Here is a 15,000-nt window from a genome sequence, read left to right as displayed (position 1 = left end):
CGCCAAGTACGGAGGGAACAGCGCGGCTAAGGGCTCGAAACAAACCCTAAACCGCGCCAAGTACGGAGGGAACAGCGCGGCTAAGGGCTCGAAACAAACCCTAAACCGCGCCAAGTACGGAAGGAACGGCGCGGAGAGGGCTCGAGACAAAGCTCGACCCTAAACCGCGCCAAGTACGGAGGGAACAGCGCGGCTAAGGGCTCGAAACAAACCCTGAACCGCGCCAAGTACGAAAGGAACGGCGCGCAGTAGGGGTTTAAAACAAAGCTGGTCCCAAAACCGCGCCAAGTACGAAAGGAACAGCGCGGTCGAGACTCGGAAGAAAAAGCTTTCAAAGTGTCGTAGCACGATGCACACTGCTGTTCGTGTGGAACAAACGTGACTACCGTGCTGTACGGTGGAGTTCTGTGCGCAAAAGCGGCGGGTGTGTTTCTAAGCACCACAGCGTTGTGTCAAAAAAGAGGTGCCTGAGAGAAACGCATGCGACTGCCGTGCTTTGCGGCATAGCACCGTGCGCAAAAACGGTGCGCATGCAAGAGGTGTCAGAGCTAGCGAACTTTTGCCACGAGCAACAGGTCACTAAAAGCCTATAGATGACGGTGTTGGAGGAAAAGAAAAATATCGAGAAAGCACTGCGGTGTGCCGTGCGTAGGGACGGGCGCGCGTGCCACATGCCGCCGAAATATGGGTGTCGGAGAAAACAGAGTGCCGCGCGTAACGAGGGGCGCGCGTGTTACAGAGAGATATGCCCAAACGCATGAAAGTGTACGCAGGTGTCCTAAGGCAGTTTTTTTTTTTTTCCTCATTTTGATGTCGCCCCGGCTGACGTGGTTTTCGTTTTTCCGTGCCGCCCCGGCTGACGCGGTTTTCGTTTTTCCGTGCCGCCCCGGCTGACGCAGTTTTTGCGCCGCCCCGGCTGACGCGGTTTTCGCGCCGCCCCGGCTGACGCGGTTCCGACTTTGCACTTTTTGGCTCACCCCGGCTGGCGGCCCACTCACTCGATCGCCAGGTCTGTTTGCCCCGGTGGTTCCACCGCCAGGCTTAAGCGCGAACTTTTTTTGTTTGTTTTCTTTTGATTAAGCGCAAGCTTTTTTCTTTGTTTTCTTTTGATTAAGCGCGGGCTTTTTTCTTTGTTTTTTTTGCATTCGCCCCGGCAGACGCGGTTTTTGCGCCGCCCCGGCTGACGCGGTTTTTGCCGCCCCGGCTGACGCAGTTCGGACTTAGCACTTTTCGGCTGTGCCTGGCTGGCGGCCCACTCACTCGATCGCCATGTCTGTTTGCCACAGTTTTCCCGGTGGTGCCGCACCCGGGCTCGCCCCGGCTGACGCGGTTTCGTGCCGCCCCGGCAGACGCGGTTTTCGCGCCGCCCCGGCTGACGCGGTTTCGTGCCGCCCCGGCAGACGCGGTTTTTTGCCGCCCCGGCAGACGCGTTTTTTTTTTCTTTCGCCCCGGCTGACGCAGTTTTCGCGCCGCCCCGGCAGACGCGGTTTTCGCGCCGCCCCGGCAGACGCGGTTTTTTGCGCCGCCCCGGCTGACGCAGTTCGGACTTGGCACTTTTTGGCTGAGCCTGGCTGGCGGCCCACTCACTCGATCGCCATGTCTGTTTGCCACAGTTTTCCCGGTGGTGCCGCACCCGGGCTCGCCCCGGCTGACGCAGTTTTCGCGCCGCCCCGGCTGACGCGGTTTCGTGCCGCCCCGGCAGACGCGGTTTTTTGCGCCGCCCCGGCTGACGCGGTTTTTTGCCGCCCCGGCTGACGCAGTTCGGACTTGGCACTTTTCGGCTGTGCCTGGCTGGCGGCCCACTCACTCGATCGCCATGTCTGTTTGCCACAGTTTTCCCGGTGGTGCCGCACCCGGGCTCGCCCCGGCAGACGCGTTTTTTTTTTTCTTTCGCCCCGGCTGACGCAGTTTTCGCGCCGCCCCGGCTGACGCGGTTTCGTGCCGCCCCGGCAGACGCGGTTTTTTGCGCCGCCCCGGCTGACGCGGTTTTTGCCGCCCCGGCTGACGCAGTTCGGACTTAGCACTTTTTGGCTGAGCCTGGCTGGTGGCCCACTCACTCGATCGCCATGTCTGTTAGCCACAGTTTTCCCGGTGGTGCCGCACCCGGGCTCGCCCCGGCTGACGCAGTTTTCGCGCCGCCCCGGCTGACGCGGTTTCGTGCCGCCCCGGCAGACGCGGTTTTCGCGCCGCCCCGGCTGACGCGGTTTTTGCCGCCCCGGCTGACGCAGTTCGGACTTAGCACTTTTCGGCTGTGCCTGGCTGGCGGCCCACTCACTCGATCGCCATGTCTGTTTGCCACAGTTTTCCCGGTGGTGCCGCACCCGGGCTCGCCCCGGCTGACGCAGTTTTCGCGCCGCCCCGGCTGACGCGGTTTCGTGCCGCCCCGGCAGACGCGGTTTTCGCGCCGCCCCGGCTGACGCGGTTTCGTGCCGCCCCGGCAGACGCGGTTTTTTGCCGCCCCAGCTGACGCAGTTCGGACTTAGCACTTTTTGGCTGAGCCTTGCTGGCGGCCCACTCACTCGATCGCCATGTCTGTTTGCCACAGTTTTCCCGGTGGTGCCGCACCCGGGCTCGCCCCGGCAGACGCGTTTTTTTTTTTCTTTCGCCCCGGCTGACGCAGTTTTCGCGCCGCCCCGGCAGACGCGGTTTTCGCGCCGCCCCGGCAGACGCGGTTTTCGCGCCGCCCCGGCTGACGCGGTTTTTGCCGCCCCGGCTGACGCAGTTCGGACTTAGCACTTTTCGGCTGTGCCTGGCTGGCGGCCCACTCACTCGATCGCCATGTCTGTTTGCCACAGTTTTCCCGGTGGTGCCGCACCCGGGCTCGCCCCGGCTGACGCAGTTTTCGCGCCGCCCCGGCTGACGCGGTTTCGTGCCGCCCCGGCAGACGCGGTTTTCGCGCCGCCCCGGCTGACGCGGTTTCGTGCCGCCCCGGCAGACGCGGTTTTTTGCCGCCCCAGCTGACGCAGTTCGGACTTAGCACTTTTTGGCTGAGCCTTGCTGGCGGCCCACTCACTCGATCGCCATGTCTGTTTGCCACAGTTTTCCCGGTGGTGCCGCACCCGGGCTCGCCCCGGCAGACGCGTTTTTTTTTTTTTTTTCTTTCGCCCCGGCTGACGCAGTTTTCGCGCCGCCCCGGCTGACGCGGTTTCGTGCCGCCCCGGCAGACGCGGTTTTTTGCGCCGCCCCGGCTGACGTGGTTTTTGCCGCCCCGGCTGACGCAGTTCGGACTTTGCACTTTTTGGCTGAGCCTGGCTGGCGGCCCACTCACTCGATCGCCATGTCTGTTTGCCACAGTTTTCCCGGTGGTGCCGCACCCGGGCTCGCCCCGGCAGACGCGTTTTTTTTTTTCCTTCGCCCCGGCAGACGTGGTTCCCCCCCCCCCCTCCGTCTTTCTTTTTGTTTTTTTTTTTCGCCGCGGCTGAAGTGGATTTTTCGGTGCCTCGACGCCCCGGTAGTCGCGGTTTTTCCGTTTCCGCACGGCCCCGGCTGACGCTGCTCGGTCACAGTCGCCTTTTGTGGTGATTGCAGACTTCTTGAGCGCGGGTGTTTTTTTTTTTTGTTGTTGTTGTTGTTTTATTACGCATTCGCTCCAGCAGACGCTGTTTAGACTTTTTGTTTCCTCTTTTATCCTGCGACGAGGTGACGAGGTTTATTCGGTGCCCCGCCGCCCCGGCTGAAGTGATTTTTCCTGTCCCGTGCCGCCCCGGCTGACGCGGTTGGGACTTCGCGTTTGTTCGGCCGCCACGGGTTTTGGCGCACTCGCTCGGTTGCTTGTTGTTGCCACTTGTTGCGAACCCAGGTTTCTTGAGCGAGCGCGGGCGTTTTTTCTTCCTTTCTTTCTTTGTTCTATGTGTTAGCGAATCGGCCTTTAATATCACACGAGGACTCACAACCAACAATTTTCAGTTTGAAGTGTAAAAAATCTGCAGGTGTTGACGTAACTGACTTGCCCCGTACCCTTGAGTACATCCATGAAGTTCTCGTAGTACTACTAAATCGCATTATTCCAAGTGGAGAAATTCCCATAAACTTGCAAACCTCTACACGAAAATCGGTGCGCGTGATAAAGTTGAAAATTATCGTCCGATATCAAATGTGCCTTCTATAACACAAATTCTAGGAAAAAAAAAAAAAAAAACACTTGTTCGCCGTTTTCTGCGCCGTGACTGGCAGCACTCCGGCGAAGCGAAACGGGGTCGATTCGAGCACGATATCGGCGTCTTTCGACGTGCTCGCCGGCGACCGTCGCACGAGTACGTCGCACGAGCGCGTCTGCCGGGGCGCCGTTTGCGAAGCCGACGCAAAAGTGGGAACCGCCGCTCGGATGATCGCCGCTTTCGGCAGAGTGAGTGTTGGCACTCCGGGGAAGCGAAACAGCGTGAATGCGCCCACGAAATCGGCGTATTTTGAAGTGCCCGCCGGCGACCGTCGCACGAGTACGGTAAACCGCGTCAGCCGGGGCGTAGTTCGGGACGCCGACGAAAAAGTGGGAAGCGCAACTCGGATCTTCGCCGTTTTTGCAGGAGTGAGTGGCGGCCCTCCTGCGAGACCAAGAAGCATCGATTCGTGCACGAATTCGGCGCCTTTCGACGTGATCGCCGGCGACCGTCGCTCGAGTAGGGCAAACCGCGTCTGCCGGGGCGGGCTTCGGGACGCCGATGCGAAAGTGGGAAACGCTGCTCGGATGTTCGCCGTTTTTGGCCGAGTGAGTGCTGGCACACGGGCGAAGCCAAACGGGGCCGATTACGGCACGATATCGGCGTCTTTCGACGTGCCCGCCGGCGACCGTCGCACGAGTACGGTAAACCGCGTCAGCCCGGGCGGAGTTCGGGACGCCGATGCGAAAGTGGAGAACGCCGCTCGGATCTTCGCCGTTTTTGGAGGAGTGAGTGGCGGCACTCCGGAGAAGCCAGGGAGCGCCAATTAGCGCACGATATCGGCGTCTTTCGACGCGCTCGCCGGCGACCGTCGCACGAGTAGGGCAAACCGCGTCTGCCGGGGCGGGGTTTACGACGCCGACGCAAAAGTGGGAACCGCCGCTCGGATGTTGGCCGTTTTTGGCAGAGTGAGTGCTGGCACTCCGGCGACGCGAAAGAGCGCGAATGCGCCCACGAAAGTGGCGTATTTGGACGTGCGTGACGGCGACCGCTGCAGGAGTACGAAAAACCACGTCAGCCGGGGCGAGCGACACACGGCGGTCTGGGTGCTTATCGCTGCTATTATAGGGGCACCCCGGCAGACGCAGAAAAAAAAAAAAAATTTTCGACCTTCTTTTTTGCTGGTCGAGCTCGGGTAACCCAGGTCGCAATGGGAGCCGCGCACGAAAGCGGCGTCGCGAGACGCGTTCGCGGTCGCTAGTCGCACGAGCTCGGCAACCGCGTCAGCCGGCGCGGAGTTCGGGATGCCGACGGCTAAGTGGGTACCGCTGCTCGGATGTTCGCCGTTTTTGGCCGAGTGAGTGCTGGCACTCCGGTGAAGCCAAGGAGCGCCAATTCGTGCACGATATCGGCGTCTTTCGACGTGCCCGCCGGCCACCGCCGCACGAGTACGGCAAACCGCGTCTGCCGGGGCGGGGTTCGCGACGCGTACGCAATAGTGGGAACCGTCGCTCGGATGTTCGTCGTCTTTGGCCGAGCGAGTGCTGGCACTCCGGCGAAGCGAAACGGGGCCGATTCGGGCACGATATCGGCGTATTTCGACGTGCTCGCCGGCGACCGTCGCACGAGTACGGCAAAGCGCGTCTGCCGGGGCGAGGTTTGCGACGCCGACGAAAAAGTGGGAAGCGCCGCTCGGATCTTCGCCGTTTTTGCAGGAGTGAGTGGCGGCCCTCCTGCGAGACCAAGAAGCATCGACTCGCGCACGATATCGGTGTCTTTCGACGTGCCCGCCGGCCACCGCCGCACGAGTACGGCAAACCGCGTATGCCGGGGCGGGGTTGGCGACGCCGACGCAAAAGTGGGAACCGCCACTAGGATGTTCGCCGTTTTTGGCAGAGTGAGTGCTGGCACTCCGGCGAAGCGAAAGAGCGCGAATGCGCCCACGAAAGTGGCGTGTTTGGACGTGCTTGACGACGACCACCGCAGGAAAACGAAAAACCACGTCAGCCGGGGCGAGCGACCCATGGCGGTCTGGGTGCTTATCGCTGCTATTATAGGGGCACCCCGGCAGACGCAAAAAAAAAAAAAAAATTTTTTTCGACATTCTTTTTTGCTCGTCGACCTCGGGTGACCCAGGTCGCAGTGGGAGCCGCGCACGAAAGCGGCGTCGCGAGACGGCTTCGCGGTCGCTAGTCGCACGAGCTCGGCAACCGCGTCTGCCGGGGCGGAGTTCGGGACGCCGACGGCTAAGTGGGAACCGCCGCTCGGATGTTCGCCGTTTGTGGCCGAGTGAGTGCTGGCACTCCGGCGAAGCCAAACGGGGCCGATTCCGGCACGATATCGGCGTCTTTCTACGTGCTCGCCGGCGACCGTCGCACGAGTACGGCAAAGTGCGTCTGCCGGGGCGGGGTTTGCGACGCGTACGCAATAGTGAGAACCGTCGCTCGGATGTTCGTCGTCTTTCGCCGAGCCAGTGCTGGCAATCCGGCGAAGCCGAACGGAGCCGATTCGGGCACGATATCGGCGTCTTTCCACGTGCTCGCCGGCGACCGTCGCACGAGTACGGTAAACCGCGTCAGCCGGGGCGGAGTTCGGGACGCCGATGCGAAAGTGGGAAGCGCCGCTCGGATCTTCGCCGTTTTTGGAGGAGTCAGTGGCGGCACTCCGGTGAAGCCAAGGTGCGCCAATTCGCGCACGATATCGGCGTCTTTCGACGTGCCCGCCGGCCACCGTCGCACGAGTACGGCAAACCTCGTCTGCCGGGGCGGGGTTTGCGACGCCGACGCAAAAGTGGGAACCGCCGCTCGGATGTTCGCCGTTTTTGGCAGAGTGAGTGCTGGCACTCCGGCGAAGCGAAAGAGCGCGAATGCGCCCACGAAAGTGGCGTGTTTGGACGTGCTTGACGACGACCACCGCAGGAAAACGAAAAACCACGTCAGCCGGGGCGAGCGACCCATGGCGGTCTGGGTGCTTATCGCTGCTATTATAGGGGCACCCCGGCAGACGCAAAAAAAAAAAAAATTTTTTTCGACATTCTTTTTTGCTCGTCGACCTCGGGTGACCCAGGTCGCAGTGGGAGCCGCGCACGAAAGCGGCGTCGCGAGACGGCTTCGCGGTCGCTAGTCGCACGAGCTCGGCAACCGCGTCTGCCGGGGCGGAGTTCGGGACGCCGACGGCTAAGTGGGAACCGCCGCTCGGATGTTCGCCGTTTGTGGCCGAGTGAGTGCTGGCACTCCGGCGAAGCCAAACGGGGCCGATTCCGGCACGATATCGGCGTCTTTCTACGTGCTCGCCGGCGACCGTCGCACGAGTACGGCAAAGTGCGTCTGCCGGGGCGGGGTTTGCGACGCGTACGCAATAGTGAGAACCGTCGCTCGGATGTTCGTCGTCTTTCGCCGAGCCAGTGCTGGCACTCCGGCGAAGCCGAACGGAGCCGATTCGGGCACGATATCGGCGTCTTTCCACGTGCTCGCCGGCGACCGTCGCACGAGTACGGTAAACCGCGTCAGCCGGGGCGGAGTTCGGGACGCCGATGCGAAAGTGGGAAGCGCCGCTCGGATCTTCGCCGTTTTTGGAGGAGTCAGTGGCGGCACTCCGGTGAAGCCAAGGTGCGCCAATTCGCGCACGATATCGGCGTCTTTCGACGTGCCCGCCGGCCACCGTCGCACGAGTACGGCAAACCTCGTCTGCCGGGGCGGGGTTTGCGACGCCGACGCAAAAGTGGGAACCGCCGCTCGGATGTTCGCCGTTTTTGGCAGAGTGAGTGCTGGCACTCCGGCGAAGCGAAAGAGCGTGAATGCGCCCACGAAAGTAGCGTATTTGGACGTGCTTGACGGCGACCGCCGCAGGAGTACGAAAAACCACGTCAGCCGGGGCGAGCGACCCACGGCGGTCTGGGTGCTTATCGCTGCTATTATAGGGGCACCCCGGCAGACGCAGAAAGAAAAAAAAAATGGGGACATGGCGTGCGTCACCGTGCGGCTTCGCAGCGTTGCCGAAGTCGCCGAGCCCTTCGACTGAGCCGAACGGCGGACAGGGAACGTTGGTCGGCCGTTCTAACCTGTCGGTGCCACGCCGAGACGTCGTTAAGGAAAACCGCGTCGTGGGCCTCTACGACGCCGTCGAGTCGTTGTACGTTTGGTGTCCAGCGTGTCGGCGGCGAGTAGCGGACACGTCGTTCACGACTTCGGTCTTTCGCAGTCGACGCGAACTTGCGGAGAGTCGTGGTGCCTCACGTTTTCGGCAGAAACCGCGGCGGAATTTTCCCGTGCGTGCGCGCACGACCTCGGTGCTGTGCCGTCAGCGTAGTGTTGCACAAACTCGTGGCCTACCCAAGGTGCGGTACGTTTGCGGCCGTATCCTCGGTGGGAATTTCGTGAGTAGGGTCGCAAATTCTACGACCTCGGCGGGTTTGAGAGCGACGTAGACTTGTGGCACGCTCAACATGCCACACGTTTCGGGGCACACCCGCGGTGAAATTTTCTCGAGTACGCTCGTATTAGGGCCCAAGGAGGTCTGGGTACTTATCGCTGCTATTATGTGGGGGTTCTCGTGAGCGGCGTACGCGAAAGCGACCGGGTGTCTGATATGCGGCGGGCTTCGGCCTCGTCAAGCGTGTCCTCGGGTCTGCTCCAGGGGAATCCACGGCAGTCGTCTGCAGCCTCATCCGCTTGATGCGTTAGGGGCTGGTTGTCGGACGGTGCCGTTTTACCACGATATCGAGGTGTGTTCCGTGTCGTCCTCGGGCGATTCAGATGCGAAAGCGCCGAAGACGCGGGCGTGACCCGTCGTCTGGCGGCTTTGCAGTCTCGGCTCCGTTGCTAGTTCCGGCCGGTCCACCGACAGTGCAGCGGGCTTGGGCAACCCGCACGGCGCGACCGAGTCGATGCAACGAAAAAGAGCGAGCATGAACGTGCTTCTTGCCGCACGGCTCCCACTCGTCTTTCGGGAAGGTTGTGCCGTAGCGAGCTCGAACGCCGTCATCTCGGAGTGCAAAATAAGCGTGTTGGGGCGCCTGAAGGTGGCCTCCGCCGCACACAGACTGCGTCCGGCCCGCCGAGGGCGAGGACGGACGCGCAGTCGAACGATTACCTGGTTGATCCTGCCAGTAATCATATGCTTGTCTCAAAGATTAAGCCATGCATGTCTAAGTACATGCCGAAATAAGGCGAAACCGCGAATGGCTCATTAAATCAGTTATGGTTCCTTAGATCGTTTCTTCCTACTTGGATAACTGTGGCAATTCTAGAGCTAATACATGCAGTGAGCCTGGAGCCCTTTGGGTAACGGGTGCTTTTATTAGACCAAGATCGATCGGGTTTCGGCCCGTATTGTGTGGTGACTCTGGATAACTTTGTGCTGATCGCATGGCCACGAGCCGGCGACGTTTCTTTCAAGTGTCTGCCTTATCAACTTTCGATGGTAGGTTACTTGCTTACCATGGTTGTTACGGGTAACGGAGAATCAGGGTTCGATTCCGGAGAGGGAGCCTGAGAAACGGCTACCACATCCAAGGAAGGCAGCAGGCGCGCAAATTACCCACTCCCGGCACGGGGAGGTAGTGACGAAAAATAACAATACGGGACTCTTTTGAGGCCCCGTAATTGAAATGAGTACACTCTAAATCCTTTAACGAGGATCAATTGGAGGGCAAGTCTGGTGCCAGCAGCCGCGGTAATTCCAGCTCCAATAGCGTATACTAAAGCTGCTGCGGTTAAAAAGCTCGTAGTTGGATCTCAGTTCCAGACGAGTAGTGCATCTACCCGATGCGACGGCTCGGACTGAACATCATGCCGGTTCTTTCTTGGTGCACTTCATTGTGTGCCTCGAGATGGCCGGTGCTTTTACTTTGAAAAAATTAGAGTGCTCAACGCAGGCGAGTCGCCTGAATAAACTTGCATGGAATAATAGAACAAGACCTCGTTTCTGTTCTGTTGGTTTTTGGAATACGAGGTAATGATTAAGAGGGACGGACGGGGGCATTCGTATTGCGGCGCTAGAGGTGAAATTCTTGGACCGTCGCAAGACGAACTACTGCGAAAGCATTTGCCAAGAATGTTTTCATTGATCAAGAACGAAAGTCAGAGGTTCGAAGGCGATCAGATACCGCCCTAGTTCTGACCATAAACGATGCCAACCAGCGATCCGCCTGAGTTACTCAAATGACTCGGCGGGCAGCTTCCGGGAAACCAAAGTATTTGGGTTCCGGGGGAAGTATGGTTGCAAAGCTGAAACTTAAAGGAATTGACGGAAGGGCACCACCAGGAGTGGAGCCTGCGGCTTAATTTGACTCAACACGGGAAAACTTACCCGGCCCGGACACTGGGAGGATTGACAGATTGAGAGCTCTTTCTTGATTCGGTGGATGGTGGTGCATGGCCGTTCTTAGTTGGTGGAGCGATTTGTCTGGTTAATTCCGATAACGAACGAGACTCTAGCCTATTAAATAGGTGCGGGGTTCCCAGCACCTTACAACCTTCTTAGAGGGACAAGCGGCTCCTAGCCGCACGAAACAGAGCAATAACAGGTCTGTGATGCCCTTAGATGTCCGGGGCCGCACGCGCGCTACACTGAAGGAAGCAGCGTGTCTTTATCCCTGTCTGAAAAGACTGGGTAACCCGTGGAACTTCTTTCGTGATTGGGATAGGGGCTTGCAATTGTTCCCCTTGAACGAGGAATTCCCAGTAAGCGCGAGTCATAAGCTCGCGTTGATTACGTCCCTGCCCTTTGTACACACCGCCCGTCGCTACTACCGATTGAATGATTTAGTGAGGTCTTCGGACCGATGTCCGGCGCGGCCTTTCGGTTGCGCCGGTCTGTTGGAAAGATGACCAAACTTGATCATTTAGAGGAAGTAAAAGTCGTAACAAGGTTTCCGTAGGTGAACCTGCGGAAGGATCATTAACGGATTGTGAAGGGTGAGCGCCTCAGCTGCGTCTGCGCCCGACACTTTCTGCCGCTGACCCCGTTTGGACGCGGGGTCGGCTTTTCCCCACGGGGCTGCCTGAATGTGGAGCGGCACCCCGTGACAAATTGTTGCGCCCAGCGGACGCCAACACCGCGACCTTGGACGGTCGGCCAGGTGGCGGACGCGGGTACAAACGGCGCAACGCACTCATAGGTCGGCTTTCGACCCGCCACTGCACCGTGGCTCGAAGCGCTCGAAATGCGCGACCCGACCGCTGCGGGACCGCCTAGTACTGTAAACAGGAGCGGCGGAGCGCGAACGGCGAGTCGTGGTTACGTCGGTAGAAGGCGAGGCTGCGCGTTCCCGAAACGCCAGCCGAGTGCCCTCCCGACCGTTCGAGCGTGCAAGAACGAGACCCGACAATCGCGCGGCGACTGCCAAGTACGAGAGGAACGGCACAAGCGTCGGCGGTCGGTCAAGGAACTGGCGATGTGACGGGTCCGCTGTGCACCAGTGCATACCGTCCCGCCGTCCGCGGCAAGCGCCTCCGCGTCCTCGGGTGACGGAGGCTGCCGGTCGGTTCTTGCAGGCGAGGGATCTCGCTGGCACCGGTTCGCGTTGACGCGCGGCCGGTCATGGCACGGCGATGCGACGGCCGAGGTGCGCAGTACTCGATGGAGGAACCGCACGCTCCGATGACCGTCCCGCCCTCCGCGGCGTATGCGTACCGACCGTAATGGTTGCAGCAGCGCCGGCCGGCTTTTGAATTCGCCACACGAAACACGGTGCGAGATCGCGGTTAGGGGAGCGTCGACGTTGCCAGGCGTTTTGCTTGCTGCCGAGGGAAAGGCGGCACGGCCACGTCGCGCTCGTCGCGATTAGCGGGTCTGCGCGCTTTGGGAAGGTGCCGCAACGACTTGCCGAAAGAGGAAGCACGGAAGAACGAGGGACTTGGACGTCCCGACAATTGAACGCACTTGCGGCCAGGCCCTTGCTGGCTTCGTTCTTCCGCCTCGAGTAGGCTCGTACGCGGCTCCGGCGCCGAAAGTGGTCCTTGGCACCGACTTCGGTGGACGTGGGAAGTGCCGCGCAAGTACGGCGCGCCTGGCTCCACCTGTTGGCTAAAGTAGGCAGCCGGATCGGCATTTTGGTGTGCGGTGGCAAACCGTGGATGCGAAAAAAGCTTGTGCGATTTCGTGGAACAAAAAGCGGGGGTCCCCCTTTTTATGCGGAGGAGACCGACCCGCCCGCCGTGGTGAACCGCGACGCCACGGTAAAAACGGGAGAGGCTTGTCGATGGGACCGTGCATCCCGCGCTCCACGGAGGCCGGGAGGCGGCCGCCCGAGGAAATGTGTAGCCGTCGAGGCCCGCATCTGCGTGCACTCTTATCCAAATGGGTGTACCGCAGGCATTTTCTGGTTAGGCGGGCCAATGAGAGCGAGCACACAACGATACCTACGGGTCCGGCTTGGAGAACCGGCTTCGACGCCTCCCGAGTATTTATAGAGGGGTGGACCACGAAAGCACTCGCAAGTAGCGGAAGCGAAACGCCGTCCGAAACACACCGTTTGCTCGATTTGCGGCAGCCGAAAAAGGCGCGGCAGAGTTTTGGAGTCCAAGCGTGCGCTGAAAAGCGCCCTTCTTGGCCACTGTTTGGCCGAGTGCCAGAAACGTTTGGTTTTGACTGTACGGAATTGAACAAACACTTTTTCACGACTCTAAGCGGTGGATCACTCGGTTCTCGGGTCGATGAAGAACGCAGCCAGCTGCGAGACTTGGTGTGAATTGCAGGACACACTGAGCACTGATTCTTTGAACGCACATTGCGGCCTTGGGTCTTCCCTTGGCTTCGTCTGTCTGAGGGTCGGATCACATATCAAGAGAGCCTTCGGCGCACAAGGGAACGTGAGCCGTCGACTCGTTTTGACCGCGTCGGCAACACGGACAGCACGCTGAACACCTCACAGCGAGCGCCAACAGCGGCCACTCAAGGGCGAGACGGTGGCGACCGTCGTGCCAGAGCCCAACCGAAACGGGGGCGACCGACTGCATTGAGGATGTGGCACCTCGTTGAGACCGCCGCAGGACTTCGAGTCGGAAGGAAGCCTGCAGGGAAAGTGCGGTCGAGGTTGCGTACTCCTCTCTGCGACCGGGCGCGCAAGAGCTGCGAGAGCCACGGACGCGCAACTTTAACGCACGGTAAACACGAGGAGCGAAAGCCGGCCAGCAAAGCTTCTCCAGCCGTGCGCAAAGTGCGCGAGATCGCAGCCTTGCGTTGCGCTTGTTGCCCTCGAAGTAAGCAGGGTGTCCCGTAGACCGGGCGCTCGAACACGCTGCGGGGCCGTGCCTCCTCCAGGCTTTGCCGCGCGAACAGGGAACGTTCGCGCGCAAAGCGCAGGGAGGTGAGGAGGCTGCGCCCGACGTTTGCGGTTCGCTGCGTACGCGGTTGATGCGGAGAGCACGGCGCGACGACTTGCCGCGAAGCGGAAAAAGTCTCCCGCACGAGTTGGCGAAACGTTGGCGAAGCTTAAGGCGTTCTCGTCGTAGTCCGCCGTCGGTCTAAGTGCTTCGCAGTTCCCGTCCCGTTCAAAAAACTGGGCCACTCCAGTTGGGGCGGGGGCGACGCTACACGAGACGATGCCTCTCGCCAGGCTGCGTGGCTGCCCTTGCGGCGGCGGCGACTGGCCTCGGCGGTGTTTGGGCTTTCGACACGGTCGTTTATCACGCAACTGCTCGGACGACGCACGCGCGCAGCGGAATGCCGCTTGCCAGCCTTGTGAAGATGTGACCCTGTACAGGGTTGCGGGCGCACTTGGTAGGGCGTCGTACTCGGTTCGCGATGGGTTTACGAACGTGTCCCGTCACTTCCACGTCACACCGGTTGTGCGCCGCACGCGTGCAGCGGGGAAGCCGATTGCCAGCCTTGTGAAGAAGTGGCCCTGTACAGGGTTGCGGGCGCACTTGGTAGGGCGAGCGCACGCGGTCGTGCAGGAAGTTGATGGAAGCGAATGTATCCGCTGTCGACCTCAGATCAGGCGAGACAACCCGCTGAATTTAAGCATATCACTAAGCGGAGGAAAAGAAACCAACAGGGATTCCCCGAGTAGCTGCGAGCGAAACGGGACCGAGCCCAGCACCGAATCCCCCGTCCTTGCAGGCGGTCGGGAAATGTGGTGTATGGGAGGCGACGTTCTCGGGTGTTTGCGACGGTGCAAGTCCCCCTGACAGGGGCTTGTCCCAGAGTGGGTGCCAGGCCCGTCTCCGCCGTTGCGCGCCCGGGATGGAGCCTCCCGTGAGTCGGGTTGCTTGAGAGTGCAGCCCTAAGTGGGTGGTAAACTCCATCTAAGGCTAAATACGACCGAGAGACCGATAGTTCACAAGTACCGTGAGGGAAAGTTGAAAAGAACTTTGAAGAGAGAGTTCAAGAGTACGTGAAACCGCTTAGAGTAAAACGGGTGGGCCCTCGAAGCTCGAAAGCGGTGGGATTCAGTCTCCGGACGATCGCGGAGCCGGCGGCGTCAGGTAAACGGTCCCCTTCGGGGGACTGTTCCGGCTGCTGGCACGCAGACGCGGTCTCCGGGGTGCGCACTTCCCACCGCCGGTAGGACGCCGCGACGGACGCGGGTCAAAGGGAACAAGCACGACTTTGAGTCCGGCAGTGGAGGTGACCTGCCCGTCTCTTCGGAGACGGCACGCGGGAGTTATACCACGCCGTGCACGAAAAGTTCGTCACCCCGTCCAGGCCCCATGGGCTTCTCCCGGTTGTCGGGAGGCCCGAACGATGACGCCCTCCGGAAACGGAGCGGAGAACCCGCTGGGCAAGCTTGTCGTCTCCTGCTGTCCGGGTTGGTCCCGCGGCGGCGGGTTGGCCGGCGAGAAGCCTCTGCGAGCGGGGCTATTCTCCCGCGGAGGCGCTATCGTGGTTTGCGGCGAGTAGGTCGGTAACCCACCCGACCCGTCTTGAAACACGGACCAAGGAGTCTAACATGTGCGCG

At 60.7% G+C, this 15,000-nt stretch overlaps 2 non-coding genes across 2 annotated transcripts; both read left to right on the top strand.

The window, feature by feature from the left end:
• The first annotated feature begins 9,185 nt into the window (after positions 1-9,185).
• LOC142794421 (small subunit ribosomal RNA) lies at positions 9,186-11,000 on the top strand. Its single transcript, XR_012892327.1, has one exon. It is a non-coding gene; the product is annotated as a small subunit ribosomal RNA (ribosomal RNA).
• Positions 11,001-12,719: 1,719 nt separating this feature from the next.
• On the top strand, positions 12,720-12,872 carry LOC142794420 (5.8S ribosomal RNA). Its single transcript, XR_012892326.1, has one exon. It is a non-coding gene; the product is annotated as a 5.8S ribosomal RNA (ribosomal RNA).
• The last annotated feature ends 2,128 nt before the right edge of the window (positions 12,873-15,000 follow it).

The sequence above is a fragment of the Rhipicephalus microplus genome, unplaced genomic scaffold (assembly GCF_043290135.1).
Source record: "Rhipicephalus microplus isolate Deutch F79 unplaced genomic scaffold, USDA_Rmic scaffold_421, whole genome shotgun sequence".
Taxonomy (NCBI): Eukaryota; Metazoa; Arthropoda; class Arachnida; order Ixodida; family Ixodidae; genus Rhipicephalus; species Rhipicephalus microplus.
Note: the sequence above shows the minus strand (reverse complement) of the source record. Positions and strands in the feature narration are given on the sequence as shown.